Source organism: Pinus tabuliformis, chromosome 1_1 (assembly GCF_031772625.1).
Source record: "Pinus tabuliformis cultivar Carrire ecotype Pingquan chromosome 1_1, CPIR1, whole genome shotgun sequence".
NCBI lineage: Eukaryota > Viridiplantae > Streptophyta > Pinopsida > Pinales > Pinaceae > Pinus > Pinus tabuliformis.
Window position 1 is genome coordinate 98,777,613 of NC_142297.1, and position 17,700 is coordinate 98,795,312.

The following is a 17,700-nucleotide window of genomic DNA, read 5'->3' on the forward strand; positions in this document are numbered from 1 at the left end:
AAGACAAGGAATTCATGAGCAAATGGCAGCCAAACTCGGGGGAAACAGGGAAGAGGACTTGTAGGAGGGGTGTCTCCTTCATTAATGACCCCTTCCTTGAATTCTCCATTAGCAGCTCGGAGTACAAAGGCCCACATTGATGATTCCAAGGGGCAGCCGAGCAAGTCAAGTAGGGTTGTTGTTGTCTTCAGTTCTAGGAAACTGAGTTCCTTAATTTTAGGAGGGTTGTTGGGAGTCCCCACTTGTATAAGTAACAAGCCTTCAAGCTTCAGTAGGTTAGCCAATTCTTAGTATATTTTCGCACTTTTGTGCAGCATTGTACTCAGCTCATTTTCGAGCTCTTTTTGAGAACAATTTTTATGTGATGTAACTGCTATTTTGATAATGCAGAACCAAGTTTTGAGCCAGCAGTGATCATTTTCAAAGGGTTGAATCTCTTGGGTTAGTACCCAATGCAAGTTTCCCAGCACCTCCTTTGTGTACTTATATGTGTTTTTTTCCATTCGTGAGTTAATTTCTATTGCATATACTCATTTTATTTCATTAGATTAGGTTGCTTTTGATGGTTAGAATAGTTGTTTTTGTTTCAAGTGGCTTAAGTAAGTTGCTGTAGTGATAGAAAAAGATCCAAAAAGGCCAATAGCAGGTCTTGATCTCCTTTCTCCCTCCTTGGGGCCATGATTTGAGGTCAAGGCACTATTGTTGCCACCAAAAACACAGTTTTTGCTATTTCATGTAACTGCTAGTGTGATAACTTGACTTGGAAAAGTTGATAGTAGCTTAGATTCACATTCTTAGATCATTTCCTATTAATTTACCATAGTTTTCTTGCATGCTTTTCTGTTCATAAGATATTGTTCAGCATTTTCTGGTTTTAGGTCAAAAACTAGGTTAAGTTAGACAAAACTCTGTTTTTAGTTCTTTCTATGGTCACTTTTGCTTAGTGAATGTGCAAATCTCTTGTAAGACATCTCAACTCACCATCCCTCCATCAAACAGTGAGCACCAACTCACTCTCCTAGATTTCCCAACTCATTCTCCACACTTCGCCAATCTACCCTAATTTCTGCGTTTTTTCATGAAGTTTCTTTCTTGCCATTTGAACAAATCCAACCATCTCCTTCGTTCCTGATCTTCCTTGACAAGTTCTAGACCCCTCAACACCTTCATCTAGCCTTCATTTCCCCTTTCCCATCATTTTTCCACTTTCAAACCTCCAAAAACCACTTTAGGCTTCCTCCTGTAGATCCCCTACAACCTCCTGTAGAACTTCCTGTGAGTATTTTTTGAAGTCTAATCGCAATGGGAGTCTTCAGAAGGGTACTACGGACTTCTTAGGACCTCTCCACACCTTCCTCACCCTCTGCAAAAGCCAACTCCATCTTCCTTTGCCGCCAAATCTCTACACAGTCACAAATAGTCAAATCACAAGCATAATAATTCCACATAAAAATACTCAAAAGTACAAAAAGATGATATCTTCTCATTTCTCTTCAGAAGTAGCTTGAATAAATGCAATTTACCTTTTCAGTAGTCAATGGCACTCACTTCATTAGTTTCCATCTCTTTTCTTGCAAAAATAGGGTTAGTAGATAAACTAGGGTTTGCTAGGGCTTATGTTTCATTTCAGTTTTCCTTCTCTTTCTGCAAGTAGAATAGCCCCTGTAGAGTTAGCTTTCTTCCATCATAGTAAAGATTCTTCTGAGAACTCATAGAAGTTGGCTTAAGCTCCTAGCGAACTTGCGCCAGCTGATCAAGTGACAGCCTGCAGTAAGAGCTAGTACTTGTGCATACAGCACCGTCGCTTCCAAGTTTGTTACGAACTACCGGGTTGATAAAAGTAAAGAAGGAAGCCCCAGGAGTTGCAGTATTATTGTTGCAATACTGGAGCTCACAAGTGATCTCATTGGTTCTATCCCCTCCACAAAATTTCAGAGCTAGAGCACATCCGATACTACCCAAAAAATCGACATCTTATCATTGTCTCTCCCAGAACATACCCCACCCAAGTTCTCAGGGTGTAATCCAAAAGAATTATTCTTATCTCAAATTCCCAGTCCTCAAAGAATATAGTTCCTCTACGACTACTCTTATCTTGGATGGCCTATCTCATTATCAAAGAGCATCAGATGCCAAATGATTACCCAATCCTCCATTATGTCTTCTCAAGTGAAGACCATAATGATGTGTCTGTATCTCCCTCTCAATTAGGGAGGACATGTCTATTCCAATAAAGGAATGTACTCATTCCTACAAAATGAATGTATCTAAGCTCCCTCTTAGCTTAAGAATTTCCAAGTTTCTTCCAAGGAGGGAAACTTGTTTCCAGGCTCCCTCTTAATTAGGGACCTATAATAGCTCCTAAGGTGGAGATGATGGTACAACCAGCTGCTTGAAGAAATCCTCCTCACGATGTCATGAACTTCTTTTCATTATCTAGGAGTCATCATGTTTGGGACTTCTACATAGGGCACCGACCATCCATCACTTTCATCCATGAAGTCAGTGATGTCATCATCGGAAATTGATCTATCCGTCCATATCTGGCCTTCCTTCATGCCATGTTGCTTTCTTCATGTCATGTTTACTTAAGGATCTTTCATCCTACTGCATGTCCATCAATGGTGGAAGACATCCATAGATCTTCCCTTGGTAGCCCTGCATAAACCCATCCATATATTTGTTCAAAAATTATGGGAATGAACATTAAAATCAACATTACCTTTGTGATTGATTTGAAAATGAAGATCTTAGATTACTTTTAAGGTATTATAGACTCATGTGCATGGAGTTGTCTATATTACTTAGTGAAATGGATTGATAAGATTGCGAATAATACAAATAATTGAGCAGTTAGATAAACATAATAGACAACACACATAACACAACAAATTTAATATGGAGTTCACCCAAAACTCTTGGGCTACGTCTCCTGGTCCAGCCTTCAGTGGTGGCCTCTCTATTATGTCTTCAAGAGTAGAGTTTTACAAAGTGTGAGCTCAAATTGAGTCTCAACACAACAGATGCAAACAATAAGAGTTTTGCTTGAATCCCTCAAGCCTCTCTGAGTACACAGACTCTTTCTTTCACTCTTTGTCTCTATTTTTTTTCTCTGTCTCAATACTGCTTCCCCTCTGTCTTCTATCTTCTGTGGCTTTAAATCCAATCGGCACTGTCCGTTCATTTCCTCTTCTCGGGCTCTCTGGCTCCCAGCCTTTGTCTGTTCTAATCCCCTTTATGATCATTATCTATCATGGCATGACGTCTTCAGGGGAGGTGGCCACCTATTCTGCAATGGAAGGGACCATCGGGCTTTTGAAATCCCCAAAAATAATGCTCTGTTTTCACAGAGAAACACTATAAAACACAGGAAAATTCACCAATCTGCCATTTTTTGGACTTCAAAAATCCTTAAATCTATTCTATACTTCTATCGGGTACGCCTGTAATCGCTTATCGCATGTCGCAAATGCCCATTCCGTGGTTTCCCTTTGTATTTAAAGTATACATTAAACACTGAAAATATTGCAAAATTGGCTTTATGGCAGACTTGAAATGCTATATATTGTCATCTATAACTCCATCGAGTCCGGATATATATATCGCAAGGTGCGTATGTATCGGTCTTGCTCCATGGTGTTGCTCTGATGCGATATTGCAATATCGCAATCGCAAGTCGCACGGTCTATGATCCTCTATAAGCCTTCCCCTTTGTGTTTCGTCGATGCAATACTGCGATATCGCAATTGCAAGTCGCATGGTCTTCGGTCCTCTGTAAGCCTTCACCTTTGTGTTTCCCCGATGCAATATCACGATTCAACTTGGGTTGTCGATCTGTGCACTTGATCGACGGTCCTTGTTGATCGTTGTCGCAATATCTATGGGGTAGCCTCCAATAGCCCCCGATAGCCTCTGCAGATTGTGATATGCCAATCGAATCTGGACCATTGATCGGCCAGATCCGACGGATCCTGTGCATCACTGTCCAAGCCTCCAATATGCCTGTTTTTCACTGTTTCCTTGTGTTTTTTCGCTCCCGATAGTGTAATCTGTCATTTCTAGGAGTTCTTCTTTTGTGATAGATTCAATCTTTTAGAAGATTTTGAATACTTGGAGGGTTTTTGGATCACGCCTTCCCACTGAAAAGGCTTTTTGACCACCAAAAGTTGGTTTTCAAGAATTGATAAAGTGAGGATACAGCTTCCTCACTTGTCCAATTTCCATCCATCGTGCACTGCTTGGTTTTGAACCTTTGAGTCCAATTCTGAGGTACTTAATATCCCCTCTACGCGTAGTTCTCACCTTCCTATCCAAAACTGTATCTTCCTGCAACTCATTAAGATATTCAAGCAACAGATCATCAATAGAAGGCAACTGACTTTGCTCTTCAGGATATTCAATTAATGAAGGTTCAAACAGTCTCAAATTTTCTGCATTAACCACTGAATAGATGTGCATGTAAGCTGGCAAATCAAGGCGAAAAGCATTCTCACCAATTTTCTCAAGTATCTTGAAAGGCCCATACCTTATTGGCTTCAGCTTCTTTCCTTCACCTTGCATTCTGTCTTTGCTGATGTACAACGAGACCTGATCACCAAATTGGAAGCTATTCTCCATTCGATGATTATCACGCCTTGCCTTATACTTGGCCTGGCTCTTTTCCAGTTGTTCCTGCACTGCCTGGTGAATTTCTTGGATCTGTTCAATGAACTTGGTTGCTTTGTCCACATCACTGTGTCCATCAACCACTATGTCTTTTCCAAAGACAAAATCCAAGGGAGACTTTGGTGTAAAACCAAAACAAGTCTCAAAAGGAGATCTTTGTGTAGAAGAGTGCTTAGCACGGTTGTAAGCATGTTGCACATAACACAAATGTTCGTCCCAAAGCTTGGAATGCTTACTGCAATAACCCCTGAGCAACTAGATCAATGTCCTGTTGACCACCTCTGTTTGGCCATCTATTTGTGGATGAAAGGTTGTGCTCTTCTTCAGTCTGGTTTCCGTTAATTCCCACAGACTTGACCAAAAATTCCCAACAAATCGGGAATATCGATCAGATACAATGGAAGTGGGTAACCCAAAATGAACCTAGACATGCTGAAAGAACAACTTCGTTGTTTGTTCAGCTGTAATATGCTTGTTACAAGGTATCAAAATACACATTTTGTTGAACCTATCCACAATAACATATAAATAGTCATGACCTTTTCTAGATTTTGGCAATCCCCCAACAAAGTCCATGGAGACACTTTCCCAAGGACGAAAAGGAACTGGTAGTGGAGTGTACAAGCCTAATTTTCTATTGTAGGGCTTGATTTTAGCAAACGGGATACACCCTTTAATATATCTAGAAATTGTTTCATGCATTCTTGGCCAATAATAAAACCTTTGCAGTTGTGAAATTGTTTTAAATATACCAAAATGATCAGATATAAGAGAAGTATGTGCTTCTCTACTTAGGCTAACTCTTTCAGTTTGTGGAATGCATAACTTTCCCAAATGATACAAGAGTTGGTCCTTAACATAATAATCCAATTATTCTACTTGTTTTCCATGACTTAAAGTTGCATATACATCTTTAAAATCTATATCTTGAGCATATTGTTCAATGTAGCTTTCATGCATTACTGAGTTATGCTTAAGTATAGTAGATGCATTTATGATTGGTCTGGACAACATATCTGCAACTTTATTGTGTATGCCTTTCTTATATCTGATGACTAGATGAAATTGTTGTAGAAAACCCATCCACCTATAGTGTCTTGATTGCTGCAATTTAGTTTGTGAGTGCAAATATTGAAGTGGTTGATGATCAATATGTATAATTGTTTCTTTGCCCATTAAGTAATGTTTCCACTTTTCACACTTTGTACTAATGCATGCAATTCTTTATCATATGTGGGATAATTAACTACTACAAAAGTAAATGTCGCAGAATGATAACATATGGGGTTACCATGTTGCATCAACACTGCTTCCATCGCATAGTCATTGGCATCTGTTTCAATTTCAAATGGTCGTTGAAGATTTGGCAGTGTTAGTACTGGTGTTGTACTATTTTTTTTCTTTCAAGGTGTCGAAGGCTTCTTGTTGTTTGCCTCCCCACTAAAACACCTTATTCAATCTTTTTAAAGCATGTAAGGGAGTTGCAATCAAGGAAAAGTTAGCAATAAACTTTCTCCAATATTGTGTTGCTCCTAGGGAGCTTCTAACTTTTGTAGCAGATTTGGGTTTAGGCCAGTTTACAATGACTTCGACCTTAGAGGGATCTATCTTCAATTCACCACCCCCTACAATATGACCCAAATAATTTAAATATGTTTTGCCAAATTCACATTTCGATAACTTAACATAGAGATTTTCTCTTTTCAAAACATCTAGAGTCTGCTTTACATGCTTCAAATGTTCTTCCATTTTTTACTGAAAACAAGAATGTCATCTAAATATACAATTACAAAATCATCAATAAAAGGTCGAAGTACATCATCCATAACTCTCATGAAAGTGGCAAGAGCATTAGTTAAGCCAAAAGGCATAACCAGCCATTCATACAGCCCTTGCTTTGTTTTGAAAGCAGTCTTCCATGCATCTTGTTCTGCTACTCTAGCCTGACGGTAGCCACTATGCAAGTCCAACTTGGAAAAGTAAGCTGCTTCTTTCAGCTAATCTAATAGATCTTCAATGTGAGGAAGAGGATAACGATTCTTGATCGTTATTTTATTCAGTGCTCTCTAGTCAATGCACATCCTCCACGAACCATCTTTCTTCCTCACCAACACAATTGGAGACCTGCATGGTGATGTGCTTAGTCTTATGAACCCTTTCTCGAGCAGCTCCTGAACCTGCTTCTTGATATCTGCATTCTCTAAAGCGGATAACCTTTTATGCCTGTGGCTTTGACTGTTGTTTCATCACCTGAGTCTGACCCCAAATATTTCTGAATAGCAGTAGCAGTCTTCTTCTTCTTTCCATCAAACTTCTTGGGTTTCAGCTCTAGATGCAAAGATCAGCAATGTGCATCATCATGTCCATCCTTCTTGTAGTAAGTGCATGAAGGTTTGTCTTTCTGTACATCGTTTGCCTTCCTCTCTTTCCATTTCTTCTTCTTCTTTTCCTTGTTCTTGCTTGCAGTGGGTTTTGATGATCCCCCAATCTCTGGGTTCACATTCTTGCCTCTAGCTTCTAGATGTGTACCCCGAACTGATACCTCATCTATGCTAGTAGGGTTAAACATGAGAATGTTTTGTCTCAAATAGCTATGCAAACCACCTATATACTTCAACAAAGTTTCAGGTGAGTCTAGAGAAATGCCTAGAATTAAAGCTCTTTTTCTAAATTCCTGGGTATAGCTTCATACACTTTGCCCCTTTAATTGGCAAAGGGTTTGCCAACTCATCATTGCTTGCTGCATATAAGTTAGTGGATAGAATTGTTTTTTAATGGCAAAAACAAATTCACTACAGGTAGAAAGAATTTTACCGTGCTTCTTCAAATCATCTTGTGTCCTGCCTTCCCACCACACTAGGGTAGTTCCTCCAAGGCGAAGGCTGGCCAACTGAATTTATCTCCTTTTTGAATCGATGTTCTACACCCTGTAATATATATCAATCTATCTAATCCAGTTATCTAGCTTTTCTGCATTTAATTCTCCATCATAAATTGGCAAATCAAATTTTACATCTAATTTAATCACATAAGTTTTCTTCTTTTTATTTTCAAGGCTAGAAGGAGGTGTTGATGGAGGAGGTTCTTCCCCTTTCCCTTTGCCTTCTAAATGGGCAACTAGAAGAGGTTCCTCTATTCCCTTGCCTTGTTCAGGTGTTGAGGTGCTTTCACCTCGACCCTTCTTAAATTCCCGATACATCTCTTCTACCATGGCTCTCATGGTCATGAAACTGTCCATGAACTGAGATTCTGATTCCAATGGGACTTGTTCTGCCATTTTCCTCCTAGGATAGACTCTTCCAATTTCTGGGTTAGCCTCAACCAGTTCTCCTTCTCCTAATTTGAGCTTTGACCTAGTTAGCATTCAACAATCCAGCACAAGCTTGTCTAACCTTAACAAATCAAAAACCAAAAGCTCTGATACCACTTGATCTGAAAATGAAGATCTTAGATTACTTTTAAGGTATTACAGACTCATGTGCATGGATTTGCCTATATTACTTAGTGCAATGGATCGATAAGATTGCGAATAATACAGACAATTGAGCAGTTAGATAAACATAATAGACAAAACACATAACACAACAAATTTAATATGGATTTCACCCAAAACTCCTGGGCTACGTCTCCTAGTCCAACCTTCAGTTGTGGCCTCTCTATTATGTTTTCAGGAGCAGAATTTTACAAAGTGTGAGCTCAAATTTAGTCTCAACACAACAGATGCAAACAATAGGAGTTTTGCTTGAATCCCTCAAGCCTCTATGAGTACACAGACTCTTTCTTTCACTCTCTGTCTCTGTGTTTTTTCTCTGTCTCAATATTGCTTCCCCTCTGTCTTCTGTCTTCTATGGCTTTAAAGCCAATCCGCGATGTTTGTTCATTTCCTCTTCTCGAGCTTTCTGGCTCCTGACCTCTGTCCGCTCGAATCCCCCTTTTGAGTGTTAGCAATCATGGCATAACGTCTTCAAGGGAGGTGGCCACCTATTCTGTAATGGAAGGGACCATCGGGCCTTTGAAATCCCCAAAAATAGCGTTCTCTATTTTCACATAGAAACACTGTAAAACACATGAAAATTCACCAATCTGTCATTTTTCAGACTTCAAAAATCCTTAAATCCGCTCTATACTTCTATCGGGTATGCCTATAATCGCTTATCGCATGATGAAAGTTCCCATTCCATGGTTTTCCTTTGTATTTAAAAAATACATTAAACACTGAAAATATCGCAAAAATGGCCTTATGGCGGACTTGAAATGCTATATATTATCATCTATAACTCCATCGGGTCCGGATATATCTATATATATATATATATATATATGTATATATATATATATATATATATATATATATACATATATATATATATATATATATAGATATATATATATATATATATATATATATATATATATATATATATCGCAAGTCGCGTATGTATCGGCCCCGCTCCGTGGTGTTGCTCCGATGCGATATTGCGATATCGCAATCGCAAGTCGCACGGTCTTCAGTCCTTCGTAAGCCTTCCCCTTTGTGTTTCGCCGATGCAATATCGCGATTCAACTTGGGTCGTCGATCTGTGCGCTTGATCGATGGTCCTTGTTGACTGTGTTGATCACTGTCGCAATATCTATGGGGTAGCCTCTAATAGCATTCGATAGCCTCCGCGGATTGCGATATGCCAATTAGATCTAGACCGTTGATCGGCCAGACACGACGGCTCCTGTGCATCACTGTCCAAGCCTCCGATATGCCTGTTTTTCACTGTTTCCTTGTGTTTTTTTCGCTCCCGATAGTGTAATCCGCCATTTCTAGGAGTTCTTCTTTTGCGATAGTTTCGATCTTTTAGAAGATTTTGAAGACTTAGAGGGTTTTTGGATCCACTTTGGATCAGTGATGGTCTTTCATCATGACATCTACAATTTTGCATCTCCATCCTGCATACATATTGACACATCTCCCAAAGATATATATATATATATATATATATTGTCAAGGGTCTCTTTATTTTTCATACTCCATTAGAGTCTTTATATCTTTCGTGGAGATATCCTAGTTAAATATTCTTGGTCTTTCAGATGTTGATTGCCTTTACCATGGTTGCATATCTCATGATCTCTTCCTTCCTTTCTTTGCACATTTCATTCCCAGGAGCTTCTAATCAAAGTTCCTCAACCACCTCATACGTCATATGAGGACATATTATGTTGATTTTATCTAGTGTGACCCATGCCTTCCAACATCCTTTCATAGGAGGAGATTCCTTTCCTTTTATCATGCTTCTCAAGATAGAGTAGTTATCCATGTTACTTACAACCATACAACATGATTTTATAATATTGAATGCAAGCATACATAACTCATTTACTTTTAGGTCATCTAGGATTCTTTCAGCAACTTCCTTGATTGGACTCCATTAGAGTCTTTATATCTTTCATGGAGATATCCAAGTTAAATATTCTTGGTCTTTCAGATGTTGATTGCCTTTACCATGGTTGCATATCTCACGATCTCTTCCTTCCTTTCTTCGCACATTTCATTCACAAGAGCTTCTAATCAAAGTTCCCCAACCACCTCATACTTCATATGAGGACATATTATGTTGATTTTATCTAGTGTGACCCATGCCTTCCATCATCCTTTCATAGGAGGAGATTCATTTCCTTTGATCATGCTTCTCAAGATAGAGTAGTGATCCATGTTACTTGCAACCATACAACATGACTTTAAAATATTGAATGCAAGCATACATAACTCATTTACTTTTAGGTCATCTAGGATTCTTTCAGCAACTTCCTTGATTGAAAAGAGCTTCAACCCATCTATCTGCTAAATCTCTTATGTTATCATACCATCATCCCATGAATTCCACAAGTTGGAGTTCTTGATGAAACACTTGCTTCCTCTCTAGATTGGTGAACCTTCCAATGAAGATTCCATCAGAGAATCTTGAAGATCTTGCATATCCCTATCTAGCATATGTTACCTTTTGATGTATGATGAGCCTTGTCCTGGATGACTTCTTCCTTTCCTACAAATGTCTGAATACTTTTTTCCCTCAACTCGTCTTCTTATATCTTGAATAGAAACCACAAGTTGTTGAATGGGATAATATTCGTATCCTCATAGACATTTGTTATCTTGTTCTTCAGTTAGTGCATTTAGAACAATGAGGATTGTCTCCTTACCTGATATCATCTCTCCCAAATCATGTAGTTGAGATCTTATGAAGATATCCCTTCATTCATTGATACCTTCAATTTGTGCAAATCAAATCTAAGTGATATGATTTTTCTTATCATATCTTCAGAGATTAGTTCTACTAGCTTATCATATATCTCTTTTGATGTCTCCAATCCTACTATATGGGGAATGAAGGGACCTTTGACTGATTTCATAAGAATCCCTTGAGCCCTTTGATCCCTTTCCATGTATTCATATAATGCTTGACCTTTGGATGGTTTGGAGACTTTTCCATAGATATGATCAATGACATCACTTTCTTTGAGTACTATGTTTATCCTCCTTTTCCATGCAAGGAAGTTGGATGACCCAACCAACTTATAGATCTCTTTGCAAAATAGAGTTATTTTACTAGATTAGATTATAGAATAAAAGATACTTACTTTTCAAGTGAAGATAGAATCTTTAGCTTGATCCCTTTGTTGGTGATGATTGATGAAGATGTCTTAACGCATTTTCAGATGATTTTCTTTAAGGATAAGGAGGCTCTTGCTTCAATGAAGGGGAGACTGCCTTGGAATCCTTTTGATGATAGTGCCTTTAGCCTTCTAGCCTTCAAGAAACATCGACTTCTTCGGTGGTGAATGAGTGCAGATTAGAAATGCTTCTAGGGTTTCGACTTTCTCTCTACTTCCTCCTTGATGATGATTCCAATACTCTTGTTGAAGTAGATTTCTTCAATCTAAGGTTTTGGTATGATGCAAATCTTGAATTTTTGTTTTGAAAATATTTGACTCTCTTTGATCCCTTTCTTCAATTTCGATCCTTGAGTGTCTCTTGATTAGATTCCCTTTTTCTTGACTTTGTCACCTTAGATCTGATACCATGTTGAGAAATCTAGGGCATCAAGTATTAGGTGATTTCTCTTCAATTAATAACTGCTTGTGAGTGCTTTTTACTTCTTTAGATGAGGATCTTCTTGTACTTATATTATTAGTGTTCTTCTTCATCAAACAACAACCAATGCATGAACATAAATAGACAAGAGATACAGAATGTAGGTTGTCATCCAGGGCAATACCTCTCACTCTTTAAGAGGAAAAATCACACAAATGATTCTTATATAGATTCCAATTAATGAATACCAATACCATGACAAAAACCCTTGACACTAGAGCCCTCCCAAGACCAAGTCACTAGGCTCCTCTTCAACGCTGCTCTTCCTCTTCTCCTTTTCGACTTCCTTCAGAATTTCAACCTCTTCTTGTAGGTTTGAAATGCTTTTGCTTCACAACAAAAACCCTAGATCAATTTTGCCTCTTGAATAGAATCCTCCTTGAGAGATACTCTTCTCTCTCCTACTCGACTTCCTTCAACAAAGTTCTTCACCCAAAAAAGGTCACCTTTATGTGACTGCAATCTTCGATCTTCCTTAGCCAACTTAATACCTACAATTCTTGCACGTGTGAGGGTAAACTAACCCAAAATAGTTCACAATGATCACACTCTCTTTCACTCTCCTTCCTTTCTTTCTACATTGGCCTTAAGGCTCTTTCTAGGTTGATTTGCGCAATTGCTATCAGAGACTTGCTTCACCGAATTGATGTCCTCCAAATGAGGCCGAGCACTGATATATATATATATATCTATATATATATATATATATATATATATATATATATCTATATATATATATATATATATATATATATATATATATATATATAGATATATATATATATATATATATATATATATATATATATATATATATATAGATATATATATATATATATATATATATTTGTTTGTCCATGTCCATTAGGCTACATGATCTCTAGAGTACGCTGACTTCATTTTCTAGAATTTATCCCTTTGTTTTAGGCCGACATGAGTGAGGGTTAGTGACAAAGTTTTGGAGGGTGACTTACAAAACAAATTTGACTTTTTACAATGTGTAACATGCCTTCGTTACATGACAATGGCTCCTTAGACTTTTATGACTAGATTACCAATTCCCTAAGGGCTCACAATGGGAGCCTTAACTAAAAATAAAATCTTTTTCACATGAAACCCATGATGCAAACATTACAATAATTTTATTTTTCTTCTTTACATATCTTACATAAAATCATAATTACATGTCATTATGAAGACCGAACCTAGTTACACTTTTCGACACTTTTTGGTCTTCTTGCTCCTTGAATTCTTTGACTCTCCTTCATATACTTGAGACAATGAAAAGAGTAAGATAAGAGCGAGACGACGAATGGGCAACAATCCAAAGGGTTTGATCCGTCTTTGGACTAACCTAGATCTATACCATAACAAAATATGGACACATGAACGAAATCACGCATAATGTAACCAACTCACCACACAATGCTTTTATTACACACACACACACATATATTTGTATGGATCTATTCGGTGATCCTATGCCTTTTTTATGTTTTGTTTCTATTATTGAACGGATGAATACATAATGTGTATATATGTGTAGAAGTTTCTTCATTCTAATGAATTCTTTGATAATCACTTTAATATAATATCTGAAATATTCTCTCTTAATTTATGTGTAATAATGTGCTATATAAATAGAGCTATCGTGGATCTAGGATGTTAAATCTAAAAATGAATAAGCTTGACTATGAAAGTGAGTTAGGGTGAGGGGAGGAGGTGGGGAAATATAAGGGAAAACACATTTATTACATTTTATCTAATATTTCTGCTTACTTTCATCCTCTTTTTACTAGGTTGGGATAAATATTGGGTAAAATACGAAACTATAATATTATATTTTACCCAATATTTCCCTTCAACTTGTTCATTTTTAATTGTAATTTTTCTTTATATTTGAATTTTAAAAGTAAACAAACTCAACTATAAAATTAACAAGGGTGAGGGGAAATATTGCATAAAATGAAATATTTAGGCTCTGAGTGAGGAGATATACTAGGTAAAATGTAATAATATTAGAATCCATTTAGAGCATCCACATTTCCTTTCTCTAAACGAGTTCAAATTTAGTTGGGAGCGTCGAGTGGAGAGCACCGACGACCGACGAATCAGGTATGAGTTTTATCTGCATCTAACCAATAAGGCAAGATCTGAGTCCCCACAAGATTTACATGAGAGTGGATGGATGCATGAAGGATATGTGCCCAATATTCAGTGAACAGGTTGACGTTTGGTTTTTGCATGCCCAGACGTGTCATCTCCACAGGTGTCTGTATTCCCATATTTGTTCTGTCCCTGCGAGTGTTGCCGGTTTTGGCTCACTCCCGCTCCCGCCAGCCTTTTAGGCAGGAAGACCAGTAGCCTTTGGTGTTTGGAGGTTTCAACTGACAGCCCGAATATTGTCTTTCCGTTTTCACTTTAACAGTTCAGGCTCCATTTCACTTGTCTAGCTTTGCCTTTTCACCTGTTGTTGGATATTTTTTCTTTTCGGTCAGCTTTCTGTGTGGGGGCACTGGTTAGCATTTGTCTCCATGTTCCATTACTCCTTTGCGGTGAAATATTACGTTTTTAATTCGCGGGGATTTTTGTTGCTCGGTTTCGCGGTGCTCTTCGCTCGGAGAAACTCTCGTTTTAACAGGTTAGTTAACTTCTGAATACCATAACATCTCATCAAATGATAGTGTTATTTTCCTTTATGGAATCTGGATAAAAATTTAAAGAATAAAATTCTGATATGGAGTATATTTTTATCCATTTCTAAGAGAGAATATTAGCATTTATCTAAAGTCTGAACACTGGTTTTCTGTTTAAGTTTGAAGTCTGAATACTGGCATTTTGTTTAAAGTCTGAACACCTCCCCAGAGGTCTGTTTTGGTATTTTCCTCAATTTCACATGTCAGGGTCTGTTAATCCTGGTTGGTCGTGGGTATCCATTTACAAGCTAAAGAATTACTTTGTTATATCCAAACCTTGTTCAGACATCCATTTCAAGATAGGTCCCTGGTGGTGTGTTTATGAAATATGTTGCTGCTGTATTGTATGTCCCGATGTTTCATCCTGAAACTCATTCCAAAAGCCAAGATAGACTCTGTTTTTTCTGATGCTTGATGCATGAGATGAAATTTTTCTGATTGCTTGGGATGGTCATGTCATTTCTGACGCGGCTTCCCTCCCTTTCCCCTATAATCACTCCATGTAGGTGACTGCATTCTGGAGGATTGGTAGTTTTCCTGGCTGAGGTCTGCGTGCTCTTTTGACACCTCCTGCCTCCTGGTTTTTCGGGCCGGAACCCACTTCCCGGGGCCGGAAACCTTTCCCGGTATACACTTCTACTTTTTGGGTCAGTCTCTGCAGAGGATTGAGATTCAAATCTTATGGGTTTCAGGGATAATGGTACTTTAGGGGATGATGTCGGACCTTGTGGGACAATAGAAGCCGTCATTTTTTGAAACACCTTTCTTTCTGTCCTATGCTTCCTCATGTAAACGTCACTCACCCTTAATTCCTAAAGACAACTGGCTTTTTTGGAATTTGCTTTCCTCTTGGAAAGGGAGCTTCTTATTCTCGAGGTTTCCTTTTGTCAGTCCTCACGTCAGGTAAGGCCTCGTTTCCCTCTTTGGGTCATTATTTCTCTGGGTAATATGTTCAGAGGGGGTCAGGTCACATTTACTACCTGATTTATAGCCCAATCCAGAAAATCCACTTTAGGACTTCTCAGTACTCCTGTTAAGACAGGGGGTGGACTTTTGAGGTATGGACTTTGTGTCAGATGCATCGGCCACGAAGGCCATGATCCACGCAACTATTCAGGCTGAAACCTGCCAGGGTGTCGCCATGCTGTCAAATGACTGGCAATCCACGCTGGCTGACGTGATTGTCCGACCTTCGTTACCAACTGATGACATGGATGGTGATGGTCTACCAAAGGCGCGAACAACTCGGGAAGGCAACCAAAATGATTACCAATAGAGGGAATATGTAGATTGTGAGCCTTCGAACCGTTATAAAAAGAACTTGAAACCCGTCAAAACCATCCCTCCGCCAGCGGCGATTAAGCTAGACAGTATTTACTTGACCGATCGCATTGCAAGTTTACAGGAATACGCTCTGGTTGGCCGATGGCACTTTCCAGAGATGGATGACACCAAGATGCGAAAGTGGCTTGAACTTCAATGGAAACCTCTGATTGGCTATATTCCCATTGTAGCTAAACTGATGAAAGAATGGTATTGTTTTCATTTTCTGAGTGCTAGCGATCTGGAAGCCATTCAGAATCGTCCATGGGTACACGGAAGGAGTTTTCTTGCACTATATAAGTGGTACATTGGTTACAATCCGTTGAAGAATACTCCTACTAATAATTTGATATGGGTCAAACTCCCTGGCCTTCCCCTGGAGTTGTGGTCGAAGGAAACTTTAACCGAGATAGGAAATGCCATAGGAAGATGTGTATATGTTGATCCTAGATGCCTGGGGGAAAAAGACAAACGTGTAGCCTGGATTCTCATAGAAAAATCTTATAGGGGAGGGTTTCCTGACCACATTGAGATATCTTGGAGGGATTTAAAAATAAATCAGAGATTGGATTTCTGGGGAGTCCCCTTCAGGTGTTCAGCATGCCATAGGACAGGACACCTAATCAAAAACTGCCCTCGACGCCCTGTTCTAAAGAACCGAATGCATCATGGAAAATTCCAGTCAACAACAAATAAACATAGGATGAAGTCTCTATCCCCTGGAATGGCGAAGTTATCACCCACAATAAGTTTATCTCCATCAGAATCTGGCGACCCGCAAAGGGTTATTAATCTTGAAGATAATTTTCATCAAACCCCACCTTCCTTTCAGAAGTTAAATCCTCAGGATATAACTTCTCCATCAATATACCCCCAGAGTCAGAGTATCCTGCCTGAAAGTTCGAGAAGGTCAATCACCCCATCTGATAAAAAGACCTACAATCACTTTTGTATGCCCCCCCTGGAACCTGCTACTGATAAAGAAATCCCTCTTCCTCCCCCGGTCCCCCAGCCATACAAAGATTTTAATGTGGACTCCCATATTACTTTTATTCCATCTTCCTCTTCATCACCAAAAAAGGAAATGACTCCATCTGAGAAAGGAAAAGAACCTATGGTTTCAGCTACTCCTCTTAATTCCCCCGTTTCTTCCCCAACAAATTCGATTGGTAGCGACCTGGACTATCTCCTAAGCAAGAAATCGCTTGAACTCAGACCCCTAACTATTCATAAACGGGGAAGCCATCCCCTCCTCAAATAAGCCCAAACTCTGCAAAAAACATTACGGTGAGAAGGAAAAATAACAGGGGTAGTAGACATTTCAGGGGAAGGGTTGATGGTGCAGGCAGAGGAGTATGAAATCTTTCCCTTATAGATGTTCCTATCATTGATATGTCAGAAGAAGGGCCTCATAGAGAAAGTATGGCCGAAAAGACTCCTTAATGACTTTCATCATGTCTATGAACATAAGGGGTGTGGGGTGTCTAGCCAATTTAACATCTTAAATTGCTCTACATAAATTATCAATCTAGGTATCATAAACTGATGAAGTGTGGTGCACCATATGTGTTTAGTTAACCTTTTTCTTACTTCATTGTTTTATAGTTTATGTTGTTTTTGGGGTTTTGTTCTTGTTGATTTCCTAAAGTGTTTAATGCAAATGGAAATCCTATTCTAAGATCTTAAGAATACTTTTAAAGGTCAAGTATGGATGTAGATTTCAAGACAAGGTTTATGTTCCTTATGGTAACTTCCAAAACTTAGCACTTCATAAGATCTCAAAACATCTTATTGATAAAATTGATACTTGAACAAGAATGTAAATATGTAGGTACTTAAATCAAACAAAAGAAGAAATATTGATCATGAAATCAT